Raw genomic sequence first — 10504 nt, 5'->3', positions numbered from 1 at the left:
GCCGACCAAACCGTGCTGCTCGGCGCCGGCGGTGCCGGCGGCAGATGTGCCCTTCACAGCTTACAGCGGCGCTGGTGCTTCGCCCGTCTGTAATTGGAAGAGGAACAAAGCGTCATTGGCATGCGGCTCAGTCCGCCGTGGTGAGTTTGATGAGGATGTCACATTAAAAATGCATGTTCCTTGTGCGTTCTTTGGCCTTTGTCTATAGCCATGGGAAACAGCAGACACTTATGACAAATAAGGATGGAGCCGCCGCTGTCTGAGGCGGATCTCTCTATTCGGCAGGAAGCGTCAGCGTCTTCTCCCAGGGTCTGCCTCCCCCACAGCAGCCTGAGCATATGCCATCCGTCTGTGCTGATAGAGGAGGAAACACACGGGTCACGACTGGAAAGTCGAATAGACGCGCAGCCATTATTCAGTTCATTCCTCAATGCTTTTTAAACATTGGGAGGCAGAATTACAGCAGCTGCTGGACGGTCGCATGTGAGACATCTCACGATCGTCCACGAAGCCTTCAAACGAGCTCAGACTCTGCTGCTGAGCATCGAAATCACACGTCTCTTAGTTTGGCTGGAAAGAAGGAGTTCTACAATAATATACAGCAGCTCAAGGTGGGAAGTGATGAATTTTATGAACTAATTTGTAGCAACTTTACAGTGGCAATAAATACTCAAAAACAAAAGTCTATTTTAGAAGTGTGAAGTCTACTTTATTATTAGCGCGCTTTCTCTCGACATCAGTCTGTGATTTTCAGCCGACTACGAGCGACGCCACCTGCCTGAACCGCTGCGGTTACAAATAGTCATATCACTGTTGTTCTATTTAATGTCAGCACAGTTTTATCTTGTGAGAGTGAGAACTGACGCCGTCTCTCAGAGGACTCCATCCTGAAGCTTCTCGGGGGAAATATAGTTTGGAGTGGAACGCGCGGTATCCATCACGCTGATGAAATGCATAATTAATTCTCATCATTCCTCTAATCCTTCTCTCGACTTGACCGCAAAGATGAAAATTAGAAGCGGGGGCCCGCGACTTCAGCCGAGCTAATATCTATTGTAGTTTTCTCACTCAGCGCCAGAGAAATGCGGATGATAAATCGGCAAGGTTACAAAGTATTTATACAAATAAGTAGAAAACAATCGATCCAGCGCGCCACACTGTCATGCCCTTAGGGATGCGGTTCCCCTGGAAGAATTCACAATCCCCGTGGCCTGGGTTCATTGGAGACGCAGATTGTGTCTGATTGATCAATGAGAACCACTGCTGAGCCATCAATCTAACAGGAGCGGAATAGGAAAAAGGGAACATTAACATGTATAAGCCACCGTGTCCTGACAATGTCCTCTGCCGTGAGTTGGAGGGAAAGCAGCCACCTCTGGGGACGCCAACAAAAGTGGCCGGCTAAGTGTAAGAGCTGCGACGAGAATGCCTTATATAAGGACAACAGGGAGGCGTCGACACCTCGGCTCTTTTGTCATCCGGCCTGTGCCACGGCAGCAGTTTCCTGCCTCCCTCTCACCAAAACGTACGGCGTATCCCCCATCAAGCTGCTGCCGCACCGCTTTTGTGACCGCGGCCGCCGAGTTAATATTCTGCGAATTCCATCAAACTTTGGTATCACCTTCAAACGCCTTCAGGTAATCATCACTATTAGCTGCTAATGAAAACATAAAAGTTGCTGGCACCTTCTTGGCACCTCCGAGCTGCAGTATTTAAGACAAACAGGTGATTAATGAGTGATTTGTGCTGGCAGGGCGGGTAGACAGCTGTTTCATTCTGCAGCAGTCACTCAGCGGAGTAGTTAAGAACTGTTTAGAGATCCATCACTAGAATAACACCAGCACGCCACTCCACATACTTTATAAAGGCAGGTTGCTGACAACATCCTGTGGACGGTGTAGTTAGCCCTGGATACCATGATGCTTTTCTATTTATTAATTTTAATAATATCACACTATATTATGACCCTTTTTTACTCAACACTCTGCAATTTATCAGTCATGCCACAGAGTTCTTAGGAAAACTCATAACCAACAAAACTACTGTAGCCCCTGTAGTTACTCTTTGCAGGAGGAGATGGGTTTGATACCCAGCTAGGCCATATGCTCCTGAGGTGACCTTTTATCATCTTTATAAAGTAGATCACTCAGACTATACCACAGAGTTGGAATAGGTTGTTGCTAAATGACCCTGAGGTTTAATGGTTAGACAGTTTCCAAGGTCCTTAGGTCAAATCCCACCTTGGGCACCTGCTTTCTTACTACTTTTTAATCACACTTTGCACTATATACAGTACGGTCATGACACAGAGTTAGTGGTAGACTGTAGTTACATGTAACTGACTTTTCAGCTACTGTATGATTAGACAATTGACCTTCGCCCTCACAAGCCCAGGTTTAATACTGCCTTGATGTGTTCTCTGAGAGTCATATTATAGTATGTGATGAAAAAATTGTCACAGTATAGTTTGTTATAATATAGAAAATCATGAAAACATGTGTAATATTAGAGTATGTTGTCAAAAAGGTGTTTACTTGTTTAGTATGTGGTAAAAAAATATGATCGCATAGTATGTTACCAAACCGATCATAGTATGTGATGAAAAAAATGCTCATACAATAGTATAATATGTACAGTAGTTAAAAATATGTGATAATATAGAATTTGATGAAGTCATAGTATATCATGTGGTTAAAAAGTGTAATATGTGAGCATACTGTAGTATAGTAGAGTACTGTAGTACTGTACATAGTATAGTGTGGTGTAAAACATTATCATAGTACATTATGTGATGAAAAGTGTTAAATGTGGTGAAAAAAGTGTCATAATTTAATATTTCATGAAAAAAGTCTCATATGGTGAGTAGTACATAGTACAGTACATTGTGAAAAAAAATACTACTAACTCTCTGGCATGACTGATGTAATGTGTAGTTGATGAGTGTTATAAAGGGTGGGTATTGAACCCAGGACTCTTATTGCAAAGGGCAAGAACCACTGAATAACTATGGTTTAATTTGTGTATATACGTATGTTTGGTGAGGCTTTATTTAATTTACAAGGCAGTAATCCTAAATGAAAAGCTAAATAATACATATATGTATGTATAATTAGTCTGTCAGCTAAGCTCCTCTGCATCTGGCTGCATGTGCTTGTGGTGCTTTTAGAGCCCATTCTAGTTCTGGGGCGAAACAAAGTGAAATGAAAGCTCACAAATGAATTAACAGCATGTGATTTGACTATTCAACCAACGTCCGCGTACGGGCGCATTCACACAGTTAAGGCTGGCGCCACGCTACCTACCCCAGGAAGCACTTTCCACAGCCACGTGCAGCTCACCTGAGGATACGTGGCAGTGAAAGTACGAGCCAAAGGGCATCTTGACACATGTTGACAAGTGCAGAGAACGGCACATCTTGTTAACTGGTGCCACCCTGATTTCTGCCTTATTTTCCAGGCTGAGTAGGCGCAGTCGCCCCTCCGACGTTTCTCCTATTTATTACAGCCCGAGAAAAGACAGCGGTGTATATTTAATAAAAACATAATCACAAACTGTAAGCCGTTAACGTGTAGATACACTGCGAGCCCGAGGAGTTCATCACTCGGGCTGATAAATAATAGATGAGTTTACAAATTACTACAGATTCTGACATTATTTCTTAAGCTGCAAAATATCTGCAGGGTGAAAAAGTGTCAGTTGTGGGGGAAATACAGTATAAGGCTGAATATTGGCATTTAGATTGCAGCAGAATCCGTCTTCATAGTCGCAGCCTCAGTAATACTCAGCTCGTGGCATTATTCATTCAGCCCTGCAGCCATGCAGTGGCACAGTAGCTAATCTCTGCCCCCGAGGCTCTTCAGTAGTAATGCACCTGTTACAGAATCCCCATCCATGTCATTCTGAATTGCAGGAAGATTAGCTAATATTTTAGAATAGTTTGGGGATTTATCGTGCACTTATGTGTTTTGCTCTGTCTGTAAGGCTCCACTGTCACACAGCTGGTTCCAGGCACAAGAAATTGTGAGCTGCTGTTGAAATAAATATTTTATGCTTCAACAAATAAATTCAACTCTATTAGATTGTACATTTAAAGTCACCAATGACACAATGTGGTGCAGTGGGAACAGGTGTCTGTCTTACTGTACTGGTTTATGTTTTAAATCTATTTCAGGCAGGTGATTTCTTTGGTTTTCTGCTGAAAGCGTTTTGCACCTGTTGTATTGGACCAACAGCAGCCAGTTACAGTTACGCTGATTTTGCACATATCCGTCACGACGAACCTCAAAGCTGCTAAATGTTTCGTTCAAAATGTCACAAAGTGTGTGATATCATTTAAACTGCGACCAGCACCTGTTGTCATTAGCGAAACACGCCGGCTTCTCTCTTCTCTGTCATAAACCTGTCGTCCCTGCGGCTCTTACGTCTTCAGAGCAGGTTCGCTCTGGAAGCGCTGGAATAAATCACTTTAAATTGAAGGGAACCAATTGAATAACAGCTGCAGAGTCAGTTTTTATAATCGGGCAATAAACTGAAGTGTTGTTAAATCTTTCCATCCAGTGTTTTTTATTATATTGAGTTCACCTAATACATAATCATTCAGGTTCAAAAATGGTACAACACTGTGCATCACATTAAAGCTACAACAAAATCAACAACTTGTTTAGAACATAGTTTAGAAAGTGAAAAATCTCCATTTTGACAGCTTGAGATTTTTTTATTTATTTTACGAAACCAATTACGTTTTAATTTCTTCCCCATTGAGATTTGCATAAAAATAGAAAACCACATGTGGATTTAGTTTTAAAGTGTTTACAAAGTTAAACAAAAGAGAAGCTAAAGTGATCAGACTTATTAAAAGTCGACTTACAGTAGGAATAAATGGACTGAAGTAAACACTGAAGAAGATCACAGCTGTAGCTCTGTACCCTGGGATTAATGTTCTTCAATCTTGAATTTTAATTTTAGGATTATATTAGTACAAATGTGTTTATTTGTCATTAACATTAGTTTCCTTCACAAAAAACAAGAAACCTGTCCATGCAATATGTAAAAGCAGCAGCTCAGAGATGTACTGACCACTGTCCTCCTTCTTATAAGAGCTCAACAAAAGCGCTAACTTGGCCTCTGGTGAATGGGGCTAATTGTCGAAAGACGGGAAACGGCAGAATTTGTGCGACGTGCACGCAGCTCTTCCCTTTTTGAAGCCTTTAATGTTTTAGTCTTTCCAGAGTGGAGTCTGCAGGGATGACCTTCGTCTAGACTCAAACATCTCAACAGCTAATGGTTGGATGCAATAAAATTATAAAACGATCCATATTCTAGTTGTTGTACTGGGTTTTGATGCTACTGTATCTGTTCCCTGTGACTGTACATGTGGGACGTTGGGCTCTGTGATCTGAGTGTGCTCACGTTAGCTCAAAGGTGTCGTTACCAAATCAATTTATTTTTGTTTAGAGTGAATTTCTTTTTCTTTGACGGTGCTGCAGCTCTAACACCAAATGTCTGTCTGATCTATTTACAGTATATCAAACCCTAGTCTCCCCCCTGTTGGTGCAAACAGAGGGAGTCTGCAGACGGAAGGACGGAGGAGGGCCTTCTTGTCTTGCCGACCTGCTGTCAATACCAGCAGAATCTCCACTAGAGCGGAGTTCAGTTCACCGAGCTTTCATAATTAGCAGAATGTGTGACTTATTGTTTTTGTATGTGTTACATTCAAATCATGCTAAAAAAAGCTTTAGGATGAGAGGCCGGTGCACCTTTTGCCCATAAAGAGCAGTCCTTGTTGTTGGCAGGCACACACACACACACACACACACACACACACACACACACACACACACACACACACACACACACCACCTTCTACAGCGTGATGCATTCTGCACCTAAACGCATTAGTTCAACTCCAGAGCCCGGGGCAGACATCTGCTGCTGGACCTGCCTCCTCTCTGTTTGTTCGGCTTCTCTCCGAGTCAGTCACAGCAGCGTTAGTGAGGTCGGGCAGTGATGTTGGCTCACACTCTGCGTCCCAAACAATCCCTGAGGAGGCGGATGGGGCTCAGGTCAGAGCGCTGTGTAGGCTGGTCAAGCTGTGGTTCACCTGGGACCCGAGGAGCTTTTTCTAATGGACAAGGACACTGAAGTCATGGAAGCAAGAATTTCTAAAATACCATTAAAATATTAAAAATGATGCATATGCAAAAACACAGACCCAGGACAAATGTGAATTTGAATGATTACTTGTTGAACTATGGCTTTAAGAGAGTGCTAATTTGGCTGTTATGTTATTTCCAGGAAATGCTTTTCCACAGATGTTCAGGGGCCGTCACGCTCCACGTTCTGAGCCGGCGCTCTGACGGCGGTTCAGAAACAGAACCGCCGCTGCTCTGTCACCATGTCCATCAGTCTATCGATCCAAAGACCTTATCAGGGAGTGTATCTGGGGCCAACAGGGTGGTGGGGATTGACTTTTCAAATCTCTACCTCTTCGAACTTTCCTTTTGATGTGAGCGCGGCCTCTTCGCTCTTCGTTTCATACGCGGCTCAGCTGAACTTAGCACATCTCAGTCTGCTAGTAATGAGTGGAGCAGAGGCGCTCTCTTCGGGGGCTTCCAGGCGCCACCTCAGATTAATTTTACCCAATTCTGTCCGTCTATGATGTATCTGGGTGGAGAAGAGAGCGCATCTTTAGTGAAGTTAGGAACCATTTAAAACATTAAAGTCGACTCATCAGCATATTCACATGTCACACAGCTTTTGGCTTTTACATTTGTGTAATGTTTTATTGATGCACCTTGTGCAACTATTGCATCATAGATGACAAAGAATAGAAACGCAGGAACATCAGGATCATCAGAATAAATTGAATAATTGCAATAGTTGCTGTGTCTCTGCCGCTTTCATGATGACAAGAGACAGAGGCACACATGACTTCCTCCCTGCAAGCCACAGATGACACAAAGCGATAACAGACACGGGCAGCGGGCCCTGAATGCAGCGTGTGTCCTTTAAGTGGCAGCCTCACATGATGCAATACATGATGCTGCAGCACGAGCCGCCGTCCAGCGGCCGGCAGCATCAAAGGGATTTCAGAATGACCCACGAGTCCGAAGAAAAGAGCTACAAACCCTTTGGAACAAGAGGATTTTGAAGATGTCAGGACAAATAACAAAGAACACAGTGGTGGACCTACCACGTGCATGTTTAAGCAAACACTGGATCGTCTCATTTAGATCAATTACTTGGTAACGGATTCAGAACCTTCACAATAAGACGCATCCACAGCACAGCGGCCCGTTCACGCGCACGGAGGACGCTCCAGGTATTAACCTCCGTAAACTGAGCAACGCTGGTGCTTTGAACGCGCCAGAAAAGACGCGTCGATTACAGCGGGAGCCGTGTAATCCTCTCGGCACAAGACGGAGAATTCGCCTCTAAAGCCAAAGCGTGTCGACGGCGGGTTCCCGCTGAGATTCCCGTTCGGACGCATTTAGCGCCGGGAAACAGGGAATGTGGCGCTGCATTCTGCACAAACGCTGCACGGAGTCGGAGGCTCCGTGTTGGAGGTCTCCTTCCCCCAGAAGCCCGTTTTAAGCCGTGCGCGGCTACAGTGTGCGTTCTTCATTAGAGAGGTATTAAGAGCTTTATTTGTCACTTTGAGAATGAACAAATATCCCATTTGCGCGGGATCAGATACGAACTAGTGGAATAAATCTAATAAAATTTGATATAATGTGATATTATAACATATGTGTTGCTGCCATTGTGTCTGTGTTGTGCTACATTTGACCTCTTATCAAATATCAAATATCGGGAGGCAGAGCGGCGTCTCGTGTGTCTGCTCTCAGTTTCCATGTGCTCTAGTCAGAAACACGTGGCGTCGTACTGAATGAATCAAGTCATATTTCTCCAAAGTAATAATTATCAGTGGAGGAGGAAGCTGCAAATGCTTGTTTTCTTCCATGTAGTTACATGTAGGGCGATAATTAGCTGCACATACTGTACTAACACAATCAATTAGACTTGTGCTGTTAAATCATCAGTCAAATGTGACAACAGTGTTAAAACCCTGACTCTCACCTATTATTAGTATTAATGTGAGTTTGGTTATTATTCCGCTGCATCTTTGGTGGTTTCTGACAAATAATTTTTGCTGGTATCAAACATCTCCGCTCAGAGAGACATTTTGAGGTGCGTCGCTGCTGAGAACATCTCTAAATCATAAATCAGCGCCGCGAATGCTCCGGGGAGAAGCCGCCGGTATTAATCTACAGGCGCGATTCAAGGTCAAGGTCAGTGATCGCACACTTGTACGGCGGAGGCGGTGAGGTGTCGGTGCACATGCATCAGACCTGTCCGGTGCAGAATTCACAGAACAGCGTCTCCCTGATTCCTGATTCGGCATCCGCTCGTTTTAACTCAGAGAAAACCTGCAAATGTGATGAAAACGAGGCGCTGACTGAACTTTGAGGTCGATCCGGTGACCGGATCCGCTCATCCGTGAGCGTCCGTGTCCTGGTGGACGTCTTCGCCTCCTTCGCTTCACCGCGTCTCTAACTTTAGGCGTGTTTGTTTCTGAGCTGCGTGTTGCGGCGTTTTAATTAAAAAACTTTTTAATATGAAACAGACGAAGAGTCTGTCTTCTCATTATCCGTTTCCTGTATCATCAATAATTGATGACGTCTCAGACTGGGCTTGTTATGCTCTACATCGGCAGATGAAATTACATCAGTCCAAGCTGTGCTTCGCTAAAGTCCAATCTATAATATTGTCAACAATCAACACTTCCACCTCGATGGAGCTGTGAAGATTAGAAGTAAAAGACAGAGTGTGTCGCAGTACTTGTGTTTCCTCCACGTCTGGCAGCGAGTACAGACCTCAGAGGTTATGCCGGTATTTTAGCCCAGTGGCCACTGTGTGCGTCTGTGGCCTAAACTGGACACATCTGACAAACGGTGACATTTGGCTCCTGTGTCTCCGGCCCACACTTCTGCTGAGCTGCTCTCTTTCTCCTTCACTTTGCCCTGTGCTCCGTCCCCGTCAGCTCTTGAATGCTCTTTTCTTCCCTCTTAATCCTCCCTGCCTCCGTTCTTCCTCTCCATTTCTGGAAATCCTGACGGGGTCAGCATCCTCTGGGCTTTGCAATGTCTCTGCCTCACTTCTGCCGTGATTGGCGCCAGTGGAAACCGTATTGATTCAGATTAGAGTCAGAGTCTTTTGAGTCCCGACAAATGACTTAACAACCATCTGAACTACATTTTTTAAAACTATGATTATATTTGAAGGAAATTTAGTCTGCATCAGTGCATCAAGTGATTCTAGCTCCCAGTTACATTTCCATGAATCGTCCTAAGTGGTGTTTTTAAATCCAATTTAAATAAAAGTTTGTGCAGAAAATTGCGAGTGTGCTTTTTTCTTTTCTTGGGCTTCAGCATTTAATAATAACCTGATGTTTTGCTGGACATTTTCATTTTTGTACACGATCTAAAACTACATATTTACTACAGTTTTTTCCCCAAAATCCACTCGCGGCACTTGTTCATGCAACTAATCAATGCACAGGAACCGGCTGATCAAAGCGCTCGAGTGTTCAGCTCAGCACACACAGGTTTATGCAGCTGAAATCCCTTGATTTGGTGGAGCTGCAGCGAGAATAAACCACAGAAAAATACAGCTTTTATTGTTTTTAGGCAGATGCAGGAGTCAATACTTACATAGTTTGATATCTAATGTAAGAGAGGTGGAGACGGTGCGGATGTGTCCCGACCCGACCTAGACACGCTCCACTCTGTTACAGGCGTCGCCTCCAGGAGCTAATCTGTGGATTGCTGAGCGCTGCGGACCTGCCACAGGCTTCATGCTTAGCATTAGCATACAGCGGCATGTCATCATATATTGTTGTTGGACATTTGCATCAAAATAAGTACGAGTGCAAATGCGGGCTCTGCTATTTCCCCCCCCTCACACGGGGGATCATCCTGCAGCCAAGACAAATCCTGAGCTTTGTTCATTGACCCTGTGGGGTCAATTACTGTACGTCTGCAGCGCGGAGACGCCGAGCGCCTCCGGGTTCACGAGACTCGACTGTCGGCACGTTGATCGATGATGGGGATGTTTATCAGCCACAGTGTGTTACAGACACCTAATTGCAATTGATCCCCCCCCCCCCCCCCCCCCCCCACACACACACACACACACCACCCCACGCCCCACCCCTCTTGCTGTACCATTAATTGTAAATCCTCTCTCAATCACAGCCTCCACAGTACACATGTTCTGCTCTAAAACTGAAACTTCATTCATCAGTGGGTTTGCATCGGTTTCCAATAGGAGTGTCTAAGAGACACGCCATCCAGCTTCACTCTGAGGAAACTGCTTGGTTTAAAGGTCAAGGTTGAGCTGAGCGCTGCCCGACCGACTGACTCGTGTTCAAGTGGAATTAAATGCTCTGGTGATTTTACTAAAAATATTTACTGGAAACATCTGATTTTATTATCGTCCTGAT

At 44.4% G+C, this 10504-nt stretch overlaps 1 long non-coding RNA gene across 1 annotated transcript; it reads right to left on the bottom strand.

Annotated features, from left to right (window-relative positions):
• Positions 1 to 4703: 4703 nt before the first annotated feature.
• On the bottom strand, positions 4704 to 10127 carry LOC121202209 (uncharacterized). Its single transcript, XR_005897653.2, has 2 exons — positions 6484 to 10127; positions 4704 to 6121 (listed from the first exon to the last, which is right to left on the bottom strand). It is a non-coding gene; the product is annotated as an uncharacterized LOC121202209 (long non-coding RNA).
• Positions 10128 to 10504: the final 377 nt, after the last annotated feature.

This window comes from Betta splendens, chromosome 4 (assembly GCF_900634795.4).
Source record: "Betta splendens chromosome 4, fBetSpl5.4, whole genome shotgun sequence".
In the NCBI taxonomy this organism is placed as follows: Eukaryota; Metazoa; Chordata; class Actinopteri; order Anabantiformes; family Osphronemidae; genus Betta; species Betta splendens.
Note: the sequence above shows the minus strand (reverse complement) of the source record. Positions and strands in the feature narration are given on the sequence as shown.